This window comes from Schistocerca nitens, chromosome 5 (genome assembly GCF_023898315.1).
Source record: "Schistocerca nitens isolate TAMUIC-IGC-003100 chromosome 5, iqSchNite1.1, whole genome shotgun sequence".
NCBI classification, from domain to species: domain Eukaryota; kingdom Metazoa; phylum Arthropoda; class Insecta; order Orthoptera; family Acrididae; genus Schistocerca; species Schistocerca nitens.
The window spans coordinates 482704229-482722004 of record NC_064618.1 but is presented as its reverse complement, the minus strand read 5'-3'; positions in this window follow the sequence as shown (position 1 = coordinate 482722004).

Here is a 17776-nt window from a genome sequence, read left to right as displayed (position 1 = left end):
CTTTTTAGCTGTGATGTCACCAACGAGTTTGCAAGATTCTTCAAAAAATTTAAGTGGCTCATCTTAGATGAAGAATTGTGAAGGATACACACATTCACCCCACTTATGTCCAACATGCGGAAAAATAAAGCCATTGGCCATAGTTGGAAGAGGCTTCGACGACCAGCGTTTTCTGTTTCAACTAAATATATTTCTAGCAGAACCTTTAGCTGAAGATTCAGTCTCTACAATTCTGTTTTCATCAGTTTGGTCACTTGTTTCATTCGAGGATTTCACAGGTAGCAAAACAAATTCGTCTTCACTTTCGCACTGGTCCTATTCTGAATTACGTTCACTTTCAATTTCTTTGTCACTACCTGATCCAACATCACTTCCTAAACTGTCCTCAGACCATTTTAAAACAGTATCCTCAAAGTCATGCTCCGTAACGTGAACAGCATATGAAGACTTGGCTACTGAATCGCTAACGCGAAGCCCCATGCGCAGTTCATAGACCCCCAGCACGAAAGACCAGTAGTGGTATAGGTTCGTGTCACATTAAAATCACTGCTGAGATAAGAAATCACTGCATCTCCGGGAAAGAGCAACTAGATGAAGCTGTAATCTCCTACATCACCCCTATGCTTTAGCAACAAAGTAACAAACGCTCGCAGTCTGTGAGAGTGCACCTGGGACGTTAAGCGTTAAACATACGGATGTACACACCTTCTTCACCATTCTTTGCGCTACCTACTTCGCCCTTTATGTCTTATTCACAGAGGATAAAATACACTCCTGGAAATTGAAATAAGAACACCGTGAATTCATTGTCCCAGGAAGGGGAAACTTTATTGACACATTCCTGGGGTCAGATACATCACATGATCACACTGACAGAACCACAGGCACATAGACACAGGCAACAGAGCATGCACAATGTCGGCACTAGTACAGTGTATATCCACCTTTCGCAGCAATGCAGGCTGCTATTCTCCCATGGAGACGATCGTAGAGATGCTGGATGTAGTCCTGTGGAACGGCTTGCCATGCCATTTCCACCTGGCGCCTCAGTTGGACCAGCGTTCGTGCTGGACGTGCAGACCGCGTGAGACGACCCTTCATCCAGTCCCAAACATGCTCAATGGGGGACAGATCCGGAGATCTTGCTGGCCAGGGTAGTTGACTTACACCTTCTAGAGCACGTTGGGTGGCACGGGATACATGCGGACGTGCATTGTCCTGTTGGAACAGCAAGTTCCCTTGCCGGTCTAGGAATGGTAGAACGATGGGTTCGATGACGGTTTGGATGTACCGTGCACTATTCAGTGTCCCCTCGACGATCACCAGTGGTGTACGGCCAGTGTAGGAGATCGTTCCCCACACCATGATGCCGGGTGTTGGCCCTGTGTGCCTCGGTCGTATGCAGTCCTGATTGTGGCGCTCACCTGCACGGCGCCAAACACGCATACGACCATCATTGGCACCAAGGCAGAAGCGACTCTCATCGCTGAAGACGACACGTCTCCATTCGTCCCTCCATTCACGCCTGTCGCGACACCACTGGAGGCGGGCTGCACGATGTTGGGGCGTGAGCGGAAGACGGCCTAACGGTGTGCGGGACCGTAGCCCAGCTTCATGGAGACGGTTGCGAATGGTCCTCGCCGATACCCCAGGAGCAACAGTGTCCCTAATTTGCTGGGAAGTGGCGGTGCGGTCCCCTACGGCACTGCGTAGAATCCTACGGTCTTGGCGTGCATCCGTGCGTCGCTGCGGTCCGGTCCCAGGTCGACGGGCACGTGCACCTTCCGCCGACCACTGGCGACAACATCGATGTACTGTGGAGACCTCACGCCCCACGTGTTGAGCAATTCGGCGGTACGTCCACCCGGCCTCCCGCATGCCCACTATACGCCCTCGCTCGAAGTCCGTCAACTGCACATACGGTTCACGTCCACGCTGTCGCGGCATGCTACCAGTGTTAAAGACTGCGATGGAGCTCCGTATGCCACGGCAAACTGGCTGACACTGACGGCGGCGGTGCACAAATGCTGCGCAGCTAGCGCCATTCGACGGCCAACACCGCGGTTCCTGGTGTGTCCGCTGTGCCGTGCGTGTGATCATTGCTTGTACAGCCCTCTCGCAGTGTCCGGAGCAAGTATGGTGGGTCTGACACACCGGTGTCAATGTGTTCTTTTTTCCATTTCCAGGAGTGTAGTTGTTCAGAACCATCATCGTTAACGCTACGTTTCAGCAAATTAAAATAGTTCATTTCGACCGTAATTCCGCCCTTGTTTCTATCTTCCATTGGATTCTGTCTTCCTTTGTTCCTGTCATACTCGTTTCCATTTCTTGGTCTGTCGCTGTTACTTCCTCATTGATTTCTACGTTTACGTGCATCATCCTCACTGAATATGAAATCTAATTCACGGATGATTCGTTTAAAGACTTGCACGTTATCTCCCCCTCTTCCTACCAATGATTATTGATACCATAATGGGAGCTTCATCGTACAGAGATGGATCAATTTCTCCATTGCTATTCGGATTACAAAGGTACTGATTCTTCTTCGCCATGTTCTCAAAGAATTCTGTGCTTCAGTAATGCGAGAGAAACAAAGATCTAAACTCCTCATACAGGGTGATAATTATTGAACTATGTGAAATAACATCATCATAACTTCTGAGCGGTTTGCGTTAGGACATTCAAACAGCACGGTTGGCCGCGGGGCATGATGGGACTTAAGAGGCGCAGTATGGCTTGGTTTAGCGACGAAGCCCAATTTCATTTGGATGGGTTCGTCAATAAGCAAAATTGTCGCATTTTGGGGACTGAGAATCCGCATTTCGGGATAGAAAAGTCTCTTCACACTCAATGGGTGACTGTGTGGTGTGCAGCATCCAGTCACGGAATAATCGATGCGGATCTGAATATATGATTCCTTTTTGTGGAGCTATATTAAACCATTGCTGAGCTGAAAACAGCCATTCAGGAAGTCATCGACAGCAGCGATGTTCCGATGATTTATAAATGTTCGGGGATGCAAGGTATTTCCATCCTCTTTGTAATGTTGAAATTTTCTTGCAATGTGGAGGTGGTCATTGTCAAATTTCGTCGTGGCATCACATTGCGTTTGTTCTAATACGCTATTCCTCCCTCCTCTCTAAGGTTGCCAACTATTATTCACAGATATGTGGGGAAACTAGAAATTTATATGTGGGACTTGTGAGAAAAGCGGACCCTACCTCCAAATGTACAGAAGCGAGAGAAAAACAATTTTAACCATTTTTACCAGTTTTATTTGAAATTTGAAACAAAATTAACAAAATAAACTCTTCGCTATTACAAAGTAATCGTCATAAAACATATTTAACAAATCAGTAAATAAGGTACTTTGCTCAATCATTTAGTTCTTCTTTTTGAAGGAGTACTTGTCTTGTAATTTGGCACATTTGAGCAATTTTTTGTTCTTCAAAGCATAATTATAAAAATCTTTGCAATTGTACTGAAACTTAATTTTTACTTGCAGTTCCGCCTTTATACGTTCATCACGCAGTCTGTTTCTTGAACCAGTCCAGGCATTACCACAAAGTGAAAATGGCCTCTCAGCAACGGTGTTAGAACATGGAACGGACAGAAACAGATTGGAAAATCTTTAATAAGTTGGGTGTATTCGAATGCTGAAATAGTTTATGCCAAGTTTCATAGAATTTGATTTACAGTTTCCTTAACACTACAGAACTCATCATAAAGTTCGCCCAAATCTATGAGTTTACTGAGTGATAATTTTTCGCAACACATTGACAGATCCTTGTAAATAAATGTCTTTTCCACCGCAAATGTTCGCATTATTGACACATTATCATCTTCCGAAAAAATCAGTGTGATCGTCCAGGTATTTCAATGCATTTTTGTACCATGCAATCAAAACAATTTTGAGACACTCGTTGATCATTTGTGAAACTGGCGGGGGCATTTGAGCAAATAAATCGAAGGAATTTGTAGTTAATTCTTTGCTCTGTTTTTAGGCATAAATCTCTTAGGATATTGTAGGTTTCACAAGGTAATGTTTTATCTTTTCCCATAAACATGATGCTGTTTGGAAATATTTTTAAAATATCATCTAGAAATCCAAGAATGCATTCTGTTTTCTTTTCGTGGTTGTCATCAAAATGTTTTCCTAATACAACTAGATAGTTATCTTCAAGGGTTATAAAATATGACTTCAACGTTGTAAACCAGCTTAGAATTTTTCCAACAGCAGAATGCAATGACAGCCACATTGTTTTGACGTGTGTTGCAGTATTTTGGTATTCTATTCCAGCATCAGTAAAGTGCTCTTTGAAGTTTTGAATTCTCTGGGCATGATGGGATAAGTGCCCATATGCTGTAAATACCAATTTCTCCACGTCTGTGTCGCACTTCTCCATAGCATGACGGACGATATTGTGTACCGTGTGCGCTGGAAACCTTGCAGGCAAGATGTTGGCATTATCTTGAGAAAGTAGTTTGTAAACTGAATTATTTTCGCCAAAACTAACATTGGCGTTGTCAGCTGAGTAGGCAGATACATTTGTGACCTCTAAATCCAGCGCTTTCAGTCTATTTTTATGTTAGTATAAATATCAATCGCTTTTTCATCCGAGTCCTCATAAAAATAAAGTAGGCAGGTGCCAATTCCATTTTCTGGAGAGTAAGATCTGACAATTACTGGAAATTATTTTTTATGTCCGTGAATGCGTGTGAAACATGCCTGGACTTGGTTTTTCCACGCTATCTTCGATTGATGTTGGAGCCAGACCATTTTAAATCAAAGAGGACGCCATAGTTCTACCGAGCGATATTTGGGAATCGTTATATGTCACGGTGCATAACTTTGAATCGCAGTCAATAGAATTGTACATGTTATGATTTATGCTAGGGCAACCGTTTGTCAGCTCTGCAGCTATCACTTTTTTTCGTCTGTTGTCAATACGCCTCGCTTTGTTAGCTGTTGTCAAGTCTGAGTACTCTGGTTCAAATGGCTCTGAGCAGTATGGGACTTAACTGCGGAGGTCATCTGTCCCCTAGAACTACTTAAACTTAACTAACCTAAGGACATCACACACATCCAAGCCCGAGGCAGGATTCGAACCTGCGACCGTAGCGATCGCGCGGTTCCAAGCTGTAGCGCCTAGAACCGCTCGGCCACTTCGGCCGGCTGAGTACTCTGGCACCCCGTTTGTGTTCCGGGACGCCTGCATGAAGCTTTACATAATTCAAACGTCCATGCAATACCATATATGCACATTTGTATCAACTTTTTTCAAAAAAGGATACGAATTCTCCCGTTCTTGCCAGTAGGAACGCATCCGTTTACACTTTATGTATTTTACTTTTTCACTGTCGCTGTCAGCTGTTTCTGAATCAGACATGATTTAACTGCGAACAAACTGTTCAAAAATAACAACAGCGAAGTTTCAACAAAACACTAATCACTATTTATTTTATGAATCGCATAAAAACATCGAAACCCTGTGACAAGTAGTGAGTACTAACTGCACGGCGCTGGCGTAACCGATGCAGCGGGGGAAGGGAGCAAACGAGTGACCGAACGCGTGCGACACTCATTTGTCTCTTTCGTCTCCGCGCCCGACCCCGTTGCATGTACGCAACGCGCCGCCCGTGTTTCCTTTGAATGTGGTGGTTTCTTTTCCGCTACTGCTATGGAGGCAGAGTTGCCACTGTTGTTACGGTGAGATTGTGAGCTCTGAAAGAGCTTCTGGTGCAGTACACCGCTAACACAATTTCTCCCTGCCACTATTACATAGCTATGCCTCAGGGTCAGGTAACACTCCTGAAAATTAGTAACAAAATCACACAAATGCGTTAAAAAGACTTACTTATCTTTATGACTTGTTGAATAATGAGGTCTGCAACACTGCTTGTAATATAACACAACTAATAGGTCCTCAATGGCTAAGTGCAAATAATCCTAGGTAGACTACACAGTACATAGAAAATGCAATTTACGACAACTGTCTGTTCACTTCTAAGAGTTCACTAGACGATGTTCCCTGTCTGATCTACAACCTAATAGACGAGAGCTGCTCTTCTATCTTCCGAGTAGGCTTCTGTCCGTTGTCGTCCGCAATTGGCCGAGGTGAAGACGATATCTTCATCGTGAGCGCCACCCGTGGCGCTGGTGAAACTCGCGCAAGTGGTGAGCCCCTTGGCAATGCCACCAGCTCGCATCCTTGCTCCTGTGGTGCTTTTGCCCAGGCTGTGCCTTGTTCCGACGACATAGCATTTCTTTCTAACCCAGGCCATAAATCTGAACAATTGGCCGTGGAAACTGGACGGCCCGCCTCACGCGAGATTGTTGACAAATCCACTCCTATCGTACCTACTTTACTGTCGTCTGTACGTTGTTCCGCCGTCTGGTATTACATACATCCACTGTCATCCAGACGCGTGTTACACTTTTGCAACTGTGCGCAGTTCTGTGCCTCAAATTGCGCCGTAGGTACTGGACTGCCTGTCACGGGTAATGCTTCGCGACCATTGTACATGCTGTGGTTACGGAGTTTGTGTCCTGACTCGCCAGTGGCACTGGACTACTGTACTATATTTACTGTCCTATACAGTGACCTGCTACTGTGGAGCTGTGTACTGATTTGTTTGACACCTGTCAGCGTAAGTTACATTTTGCGCCTGCCGTGTCGGACTTAGATGCGCTCCATATAGTTCCGTTCCTATCCCTGCGCAAGTGATGATTTCATGTACTGATTGTCAATACTCGCCGGCCGCGGTGGTCTAGCGGTTCTGGCGCTGCAGTCCGGAGCCGCGGGACTGCTACGGTCGCAGGTTCGAATCCTGCCTCGGGCATGGGTGTGTGTGATGTCCTTAGGTTAGTTAGGTTTAAGTAGTTCTAAGTTCTAGGGGACTTATGACCTAAGATGTTGAGTCCCATAGTGCTCAGAGCCATTTTTTTTTGTCAATACTCATTGTGTGCATCGCACGTTTTATCCGTTAGCAAATACATGCATTCAGACGTTCATCGACATCCGCGTCTGTTAACTGCTTCGCTATCTTTTTCTGTGTCATTGCCACATGGGGGTGATTTTGCTGTGCTCTTAATAGCTCTATTTTTCGGACGTGCTGTTGACTCTGACGTCACAATAATAGACTGACCACATGCTACATTGCTACTCTGACCAAACGTACTCTGTAACAATTCTGATGCGAACCGTTGGAATTGTTCCTTGATTTTTGATTCTACTTTTAGCATTCGGCTATTAAATCGATTCAAACCTGCTTTCGTAATCCTGCTCTGTACTATTGTCTCCTCGATTACATGTTGCTCTTTACGAGTTGCAAATACTTCGACTCGTTCGTTAACATTTTCGACACTCTGTTCAGTGTCGTCACGGAACGTGTTCATGTCCTTTTGTACCTTATCGATGTCCGTCCGCATTTGTTTGTGACCCACCATGAGCGTTTCAATCACGTGTCGTGATTCTTTTGCGTCGTTCCGAATCAGATCTGTTCGCGTGTGTTGGATTTCCTGGTCGATATCCTCGCTCATTTTTTGTTCATCTGTTAAGGTTTCGTACCCCCATATTAGGTTTTTTTTCAGCGTTTCCTGCAACCCCTTTTGCACGGTTCGCATGGTCTGAGTCACGTATTGAAACATTGCAAACTTATTATTTGGTACGTTCGTGCCGCCTCCTGTAGCTATTTGATGCAGTCTTTTCCTATTCTATCTTCCCAGTGCCGATTCATTGAGTTCGGAACTGTGTGATGGTGCACTAACACCTTTTCTTTCGGTCCTATATTGTGCCGGTTGGTTCAGTATGATTACGTTCAGTTCTACATACTCTAACTGATGATCATCTGAATCCACATGTACCTCACTCTAAACCTCTTCTCCACGTTCGTCATCTGAAACCAGGTACAGCTGTTCTGTAACTATGCCTTTCTCATAATGTGACATTTCCTGCTCTGAATCGTGCTCTTCACGCAAATCATGCGTGTCGAGCTCGATCCTGTCTAGGTCGCCAGAAACCTGCCTTTGCCCTGATCTACATCTTTCCGCCACTTCGGATCTTTCTAACGATCTCTAAGCTTCACGACGTTTGCGCGCTTGACTTCGTGTTAACATTCGATCATACGACGTAACTCTCTTCCAAAACAATATACATAGTCCCCATGTAAATTTCATACGCTTTTAAATCGAAATTTCAGTGCAAAGTTGTACTTTCAAACTCAATATTGTTGAAATAGAATCCAATGCAACACAAGAACGACGAGATTTTCACTTGTGCGCCGGCAACGAAAGACATAGAAATTTCTCTAACTACTGACTAACGTCAGTTTGGAGTAATCAATTTTTTTTTAACAGGATGACGCACCTTGTGACTGCTACTAACTCACAGAGTATCAGTCAAAAGAGAATCCTTGCAGTTGATACTACGTTTCCTAGAAACTAACAATTCCATCTGTTGGCAAATTTTCAACTCTTGTTTCCAGCAGGATGTTGCCCCTATACTGCATATGATCAGAATAATAACCATTTAAGCATGCTGGTAGGGTCGCCATCATCTAACGGGCGGAGTGCTTCAGCTTTTGTGTAATCTGCCCTACCTCTTACCGTGCAAAGAGAGGTTCTGAAAAGGAAAGTGTTAAGCCTGTGAACCCATGCCCTGCCATGAAGGGAGATCCCAGACACTTCCACTGTTACACATCCGAAGACCAGCTGTTGTCGGAATATCTACAATATGTCAATAAGCAAGAGGGACGTCTGTTTTAGGACAAACGAACAATCTACTCACTGTACATAGAAGTTTTTTATTACATAAATTACCATACACATTTGGGTTCAGGATGCGAAAATGGTAATCTTAGGAACATCCTATACAGTCTTGGAAGATCCTGTGTAAAAAATATAAGGCAAGAAAAATATATTCATCAAATTTAACAAAACTTAATACGGAAAAGTTATAAAAGTGCAAGTAGTAATGTCAACTGAAATTTCCGCCTCACTCTGACAACATAAACTAAGCTACTGTAGCTGGGCAATGTTTCCTATCACCTGTATGACTTATCCAAATATAAACCTCAGGGTGACGTGGCTGTCACGAACTTGAGGGAATTCTTGCTATTACCCCAATATTACGCGTACTTGCTTGTTTGAGCCAATCAGAATTTTCCTGGTAAATTTCTGCGTCGCAATAACGTCGCCTTCTGCCTCCTTGTCTTCCTTTCGTTCAATCAGCGTCCGAGTTTGTGTTTAAGTTTCGCCAGGGCCGGTGTGTTTACATGTGAAGCCCATGAGCTATCACGACAGGATCGTGTGGTCCGTATGTTTATGAAAAAGGGCCCAGACCATTGACGTCTTAAATTGGCTCCCTGCGGTGAGCGTCGTTTTGTTGTGTCTCGCTAATGTTTACTAAAGTGGATTTCCATGTTGTAGTTCTGCGTCCAAACCTGAGCGACTGGCCCCTTTCACTTCAGTTACAGGTTGCTATAAAAATGAAAGCATTTATATGCATTAATACCGTGTACACGAAAGCCACCACGTATGTGCTTATTACTCATTGCACTCCTCATTCTGCAAATTAAACTAATTACGTGCAAATATGGTATTGCCATACCAAATGAATCGACATCTCGTGGAGAATCACATGCGAGGCGGTAAAATACCCTGCCATCTTATAACACTTTGTAGAGATGTGAAATGGAATGATCACATTAGGCTTAGTTGGCGGTAAAGCAGATGGTAGACTTGGGTTATTGGTAGAATACTGGGAAAACGCAAGCAAGTCTACAACGGAAATTGCTTACAAATCACTTGTGTGACCCTATCTTGAATATTGTTCAAGTGTGTGGGACCCATACCAAATAGAAGTAACAGGGAATATTGAACGTATACAGAGAACAGAACAAATAATTCAGGTTTGTTTCAGCCATGGTAATGTGCCACAGAGAAACTGAACTGGCAGACTCTTGGGGATAGGCGTAAACTATCCCGATAAAATCTACTTACAAAGTTTCAAAAAAAGGGCATTAAAATGATGACTCTAGGAACATACTATAGCTAGGACCCGCTCTAAGGCTGGGCAAGCCGGACATTTGTTCGGGGTGCCAATATTTAGGGGCGCCACTTTGGCTGTGAGTGTAAGCAAGTGGTTGCCATTGCGTCGGTTAACTAAGTTTTCATTACTATGAAGACGTCTCTCGCTGGGCGATCGAGAGCGTCTGTTTGATTTACGCCGCTCCCTGCTATGGCGGAGGTTCTCCGCTCCATCGCTCCGAGACACACTATTGTCTCGGTTATGACACCTATTGTTACATGGCTCGCGGTAAAGGGAATGGCAGCATTGCTCCATCTGCATAAGAATTCGCCATAAGAATGACAATGAACTTCTCATACGAAGCACGAGAAGGACCCGTCAAAGATCCAAAAGAACAATATGAAATATATTTGTATTTTTAAATTTCACAATTGATCAAGCGTCTAACGCACTAGATGATAGATTTGAACAACTTAGTAATCATAGTAACTATTTTCAATTGTTAAATAATAAATACAATTTAAATGCCATCTCAAAAGATATACTGCTGAAACACTGTAAACATTTAGAATGTATTGTAACTGAAGATGATTTTGTTGACATAAAATTTGCAGAATTAGCAGAGGCAATTTCAGCAGTACCTCTGCTTTTGGGCGAAAAAAGAAAGCCTAAGCAATGTCAATGTTAAAAAATATATCGGCTCAACCACTTGTTTATAGTGTAAAACATTAAGATTGACGCGTTTCGGAAGTCAAGCTTCCATCATCAGAATAATAAAAAGTAAAAGAACCTGTTAAAACTCGCTAAAATGGAACATGCACCAGGCACAATAAAACTGATAATAAAATTAAAACATCGTGGCTACTTCCCTTGTTGCAGCCGTGTCTTCCAAGGTGCATCTCCACATAGTCGTCAAAATATAAAAAACTCTAAAATGATGTCGCCTATGGTGTTCAACATCTAACCACATGGCTCTCTCCCCTATCGTCGTAAACCGCCCGTGCGTCTTCGTTGATACCACACACCACGTAGCCAAACACGACACTGAAACGCGAGTGAGCTCACGCGCAAGTGAACAAGGAAGTCACAGAGATGTCTATACAAACAGATAACGTATACATGTTCCAAGGACCTCATGAAATGATGGTACCCTACCAATTGCTAAAAATGTAGTTACTAAAAGAAGCCAGTGAAATGTTTGAAAAAGCTATTTGTATCACCAGTTAGCTGTTCATTCAGTGTGTTCTGATTATCTACGCTATGTATCATAATTTCCAGCTGTTCTAGTAAATCCAGCTTTTTGCCTTTGTCCTGTCTATGTAAAACAACGAGATCCTGATCTATTCCCAACATGGGGTGTCCCGTTTCCCAAATATGAGTGGCTACAGCTGACTTTTCGAAATTATTAAGCCGGAAAGCATCGCTATGTTCTTCGTAACGTACTTTAAAGGACCTACCAGTTTGGCCTACATAGCTTGCCTTGCACGTGTTACACTGAATTTTATAGACCCCAGCTCTCTCATATTTATCGCTTTCCTGCTGCAAATTATTTCTTAGTTTAAACCGCAGCGCCGGCCGCGGTGGTCTAGCGGTTCTAGGCGCGCAGTCCGGTACCGCGCGACTGCTACGGTCGCAGGTTCGAATCCTGCCTCGGGCATGGATGTGTGTGATGTCCTTAGGTTATTTAGGTTTAGGTAGTTCTAAGTTCTAGGGGACTGATGACCACAGATGTTAAGTCCCATAGTGCTCAGAACCATTTGAACCATTTTTTAAACCGCAGCGTATTATTGGTCTGAAAAGCGGTATCAACTTTAAAAGGTTTGAAAATGTTAGCCAATATTTGCGAAATATCACCGAAGTATGGTATTGTGACTCTCGTAGTATTATTTGCGGTATTCTTCCTTGCGCGAATGCCATGGAGGCCACTTTGAACATCTGTTGTGATGTGGATGCGATGCACATCTACACTGTGTTCTGGGACGATCTGTTCTCGTTGCATACACACCGTACGTTTCCGGGCCTTTTTTCCTCCATTTTCAGCCAGGAAATAAAGGGTGGCAATTTGTCTTTTTGTCCGGGGCAACGTAACTGCTGGAGCTGGCCCTCCTACTTATCGCTCACAAAGGGATCGGGAGGACAAGATTAGATTAATTACTGCACAGAGACATTTAAACAGTCATTCTTACCACGCACAATACGTGAATGGATAGGAAGAACGCTAATAATTGGTACGATGGGAAGTACCCTCCGGCATGCACTCCACGTGGTGTGCAAAGTATAGTCGTAGATTCAGAAGAAGGCGAAAATCGTCTGTCGACATGCGGGTGAAGTTCTGCAATAAAACTAGTGATGGTTTCAGCTGGAATCCCCTAATTTGAGCCAAACCGCTTCTGCGCAAAAATTCACATTTTTCTGTTGGCCACGCTGTTTTACTTTGATGACCAACCGCGTGCTCGCCATGCAAAAATACCAAGTTGTATGTTCCTGTTCTTCATCTTGCTGTACGGAATATATGTTAAGCAACATCCCCGCGACAATGTTTTAGTGCCAAAAAACAAAAGACAACTGTGCATTCTCATACGTTGTTTTTTTTTCTTTATTGTTATTTCATCCCCCTTATATGCGGTGGAGGGGGGGATGGGCTGTCAGCGGAACAATTCTTCACTCTTCAACCAAGCGAATTAAAAATATATATAATGAGAAATAAAAACAAAATTTAGGGATGTTATCTATTTTACATTTAAAAAGCGAAAATATATACATTTTAAAAACACATCGCAGGAAGGTGAAATTCTTCTGATAAAAACATTGAAGCATCGCACTTTCACTTAAAATCTGAAGGAGCTGCACTAGGGTGAGAAATATCGCCGGAGGAGAGTGTATGCTCCATAGGGATGAGGGATTTCGGTAGAAACATCGGGGTCTGGTAGACAGGAAAACTATGGAGATGAGAAGTATTAGTTGAGAAGGATAGTGGGAAATTTGGTCGGTGGGTTCTCTTACGTTCGCTACAGTGTAAATCCTTATTCGCAGTTATAAGTCAGTGATGGTAGGCGCAAGTGACCTCCCTTCGTATTGTTTGCAGAAGCACATTCGCTTGTGTTCGCTTCGGTGTACAACGGGCTTTATGCTACAACATTGCGTATACGAGAAGAATGACTCTGTAACATGAAAATCAACGCTCAGTTTTGGGCTGCTTCATACGGAACCACTGAGAAACGCTTCACGGTAGCGTTTCTTCCTGGCGAAGTATTGCTTTCAATACCAGCCTTCAAGATCTAAGTCGAAACAATGCCCCAGATGTAGACGATTTGCGTCAGAACTACTGATAGCCTCAGGAGAGCCAATCATGAGAAAACATCTTCCATCTAATGTGCAAGATGTATGAGACAGGCAAAATACCCTCAGACTTTAAGAAAAATGTAATAATTCCAATTCCAAAGAAAGTAACTACTGCCAGGAATGAAAATTACCGAACTATCAATTTAATTAGGTATGGTTGCAAAATATTAACATGAATTCCTTACAGATGAATGGAAAAACTGGTAGAATCCGACTTCAGGGAAGATCAGTTTCGATTCTGGAGAAATGTAGGAATACGCGAGGCAATATCGACCCTGCGATTTATCTTAGAAGATGGGTTAAGTAAAGACGAATCCACGTTTATAGCAATTGTAGACTTCAAGAAACTTCGTGACAATGTTGACTAGAAGAGTCTCTTTGAAATTCTGAAGGAAGCAGGGGTAAAATAAAAGGAGCAACTTGTACTACAGAAACCACATGGAATTTATGAGAGACGAGGGGTAGGAAAGGGAGGCAGTGGTTGAAAGGGGACTCAGACAGAGTTGTAGCCCATCCCTGATGTTTATCAATCTGTACATTGATCAAGCAGTATGGAAAACCAAAGTAAAATTTGGAAAAGGAATTAAGGTTCAGGGAGAAGAAATAAAAACTTTGAGGTTTGCCGACAGCATTGAAATTCTGTCAGATACGCCAAAGGACTTGGAACAGCAGTTGAACGGAACGGGCAGTGTCTTGAAACGTAGGTATAAGACGAACATCAATAGAAGCAAAATAAGGATAATGGAATGTAATCAAATTAAATCAGGTGTTTTTAAAGGAACCAGATTAGGAAACAAGACACTTAAAGTAGTAGATCAGTTCTGCTCTATGGGTACCAAAATAGCTGACAATGGCTGAAGTAGAGAGGATATAAGTGTAGAGTGGCAATGGCAAGAAAAATATTTTTGAAGAAAAGAAATTTGTCAACATCGAATATACATTTGACTTTTGGGAAGCCTTTCCTGGAAGTATTTGTATGGAGTATAGCCATGTATGGAATTGAAACGTGGACAATAAACGCTTTAGGCAAGAAGAGAATAGAAACTTTTGAGATGTGGGCTACAGAAAAATGCTGAAGATTAGATGGGTAGATCACTTAACTGACGAGGAGGTACTGAATAGAATTGGAGAGAAAAGAAATCTGTGGCACAATCTGACTAGAAGAAGGGATCTACTGATAGGCCATATTCTCAAATGTCAAGGGATCACCAGTTTACTGTTGCAGGGAAATGTGGGAAGGGGAGCAGGGTAAAAATCGTAAAGAGCAAACATTGCTGAGAATGTCTCTATTATTCCTGCATCATGTGTGTACGCTACGAATGCAACATCTTTAAACATGAACTGTCTACACTCACCATCATAGAAACCCTGAGCGTCTGCAATGATGTTCACACCTTGAGATGCCATTGTGGAATGCTCTAGGTATGGTGCAGCACCTGTTCATTTATACAGCTCGTTGCACAACACCGGTGAGTGGGCACTAGCTGATCACATGGTCATGTAGAACTAGAGCATACGCGGCATTGTGTTCTGGGGAATTTGTCGAAGATTCAAATTCAATTCGCACATCTATAGGTCCAGACTTAATTATCTTGTTCTGTTTCGCGCAGGCTATTACGATGATCGGTGAAAGCTCCTTGAACTTCCGTGGTCTAAGTAGACACCCTCCTCCCTCTCCTTCAGCAATTTCATAGTAAGAAGCACGAAACCTTGCATACATGTCACATGCTTGACTGTATGCATTTTCATTCCATTGCAGGTGTATATTGTCATATGGGTAGAAATCTGAATTCTGGTAGACTTTGGCCTTAGTTAACTTGCAGTTGTCAAACATGGTGGAATCATTTGCTATATTACCTCTTCCCACAGTCTGAAACGCAAGTATAATGAATCTAGGTGTCTCTAGCGGTGAGGAGGTTTTAATAGCCCATGTTTGTCTGCTCGCAGTTGGCAACACTAGGTACTCGAAGACCACCCACAAGCGAAATGACAGTGATAGAAATGTACCGGAATTCAGAACTTCTAAAAGCTTCAAACGCTCCTCATCTGATACAAGGATGTGAGGCATTGACCATATTATCTTGCTGATTGTGATCACATTCTCTTCTTGATCTCCTTGGATGTATGAGTTATTATCCGTCACACTCCCCACCAGAATGAGTTCTTGTTTAGCTTTCATAATAATCATGTCCTCAAAGTAGCCCATAAGCATTTTTAGAGGTATGCATGCAGTAAATCACTTGTACTCAGCAAATGTTCTATCCTCCGGATCGTCTATGAACCACCCCGCATTTTCTAAACTATGCAAATCCGCAGGTGATTCAGAGACGTTATGTTTTAATGGTTGATGTTACGCTGACATTGCGTGTATGGTCGATCACAGACCCACTGAGTTCATAGCGTATCTCTTGGAACAGGAATGCTAAAGCGTTTGTGTTAGCTTGGATACCACTGTATCGCTGCCCCATCGGTTTTCTTGAATGACCCCTCTAGATATATGAAACTCTTGCATGGAAGCGTCAGTGCTTCCTGGTGTTGGTTGACAATCCTAATTTCATCGTTCTTGTTATATGTGGTTGAAGCGTAAGGTTTATGAGAGAAGTATTCGTGACGTATAATTCACTCAGTATACTCTGCTGGATTAGTCATATTGAGTGAGGACGTCATTGTAAGGTTTCAAGCCAACTGATTTAAGAAACTCGTAGTTTACACATGTTATCACTTTGCGGTTCGTTAGCAAAGTGACGTGCTGTGGATTTCGTGCACTTGTTTTATACCATATGCCCATCCTGGCTTAGATGTAATCTTACAATGGTTTCCTTACCACAAAAGTCAACAAGTTGATTATTCTGGTCCACAATACTCAACTCCAAATAGTCCACTGTCTGAGCTGTCACTGGAAGTTATGTTGCATTGGCAGGGGTCTCAAAAATCTTATACCTGATGCAACTGAGGGGAAGAATCGTAAATAGTATGAATCAGACTGTCGTTGAGGTAGGGGTTCGTTGCAATGTTACACTCGACTCGTATTGTGCTGATGGGAAGTACGTTCACAGTCTGATCTGACTTGTAAAATTTACTTGGATTCTTCTTCGAAACCTACCCTTTTGTGAAACCCAGTAGGTGCCCTATTGAACGTTTCTGGTTAAAGCCAATCATTGCATTTACAGTCCTTATTTCAGATTTAAGTGCATTTATGTTTGCATGTACCTTTTCCAGCCTGTCTTAAGACTTTGTTTAAATCATCGATATCGTATGCACCCGGTTTCATTTCCACAATGTCTTTTTCACCACTAATATCCAGATGCGGTTTGTTGTTAGTCTCAGTGATATTTGGGATGCTGTTGTATGTCCCCAGTCCAATCAATGCAATACTCCATCCTTTTAATATCAAAGTGTACGACATTGCATCTGAACCTCAACTGATAAAGGAATATTTAAAGCACCTCTTTATATAGCAGGTTTATTCTTCTTCTTTGTAAACGTCAAGAGAAACGTGATGCATAGATATCTGCAGAGGTATGTATTAAAGTCCTTATAGCGCTGATAATTGTAGGAAACATGTCTTTTGTGAGTGAAGTATCGCCGTAATTCATCTGGAGGTTGCAGGCCACCAAATGAGTCGAAATAGTAGACGATACCCACATTTTTCATAGCATATGATACCCAGTGGGTGCCGGGGCCTCCAGCAACATCTAAATTCACAATGCCACATTCACCAGTTTTCCACATAGTCTTCAGTAATGTATTCTGCATAAACACACCACGGAATCTTGGAATGTTGAATTTCTTTCTAACAAACGTAAGAAGATCAGTATTTTTGAGTGGTCGGTCTGGTAGGACCGCTAATCGACCTTTTTTTTTTAAATTTATGAATAGAGCAAGCCCCTTCCTGTACAGTTTCAAGTATAGTTTCATCATGCATTTACTTCTTCTTGCCTCTTCTAACCGCGCTTGGGAGTTTTGCGTGTTCTTGACCATTCGAGCAATAGCTGCAGCACCACCAGCGAGGGACTCTACCGCCGAGAGCACAGAGAGGGTCGGGATGAGAAATGGAAGGAAACCGGCAGATGTCTTGGGTATTGGTAGAACTCAATGTGCTTTAATTGATCCTCTTCTTCTTCTTCCCGCACCTTTCTGCTTCATACGTCTCTGTCAGGATACAGTTCTTCAAACAGCTCTGCCTCCCGCCCTTGTCCTTCTTCAGCATTTATAACTCGCTTGAAATTCATCACCCCTAAACTCAACTTAATTTTTCCTCGTATGGTTTTATCAACTGCAGATGCTGTGATGTGTTGACCTATACCAATATCCTTTCGTCTCTGTATCGCCTTAGCCTTATCAGCTAAAATCTTATCTGGAATTTGACGATTTGATATATCTTTATTTGCAGATATACAATG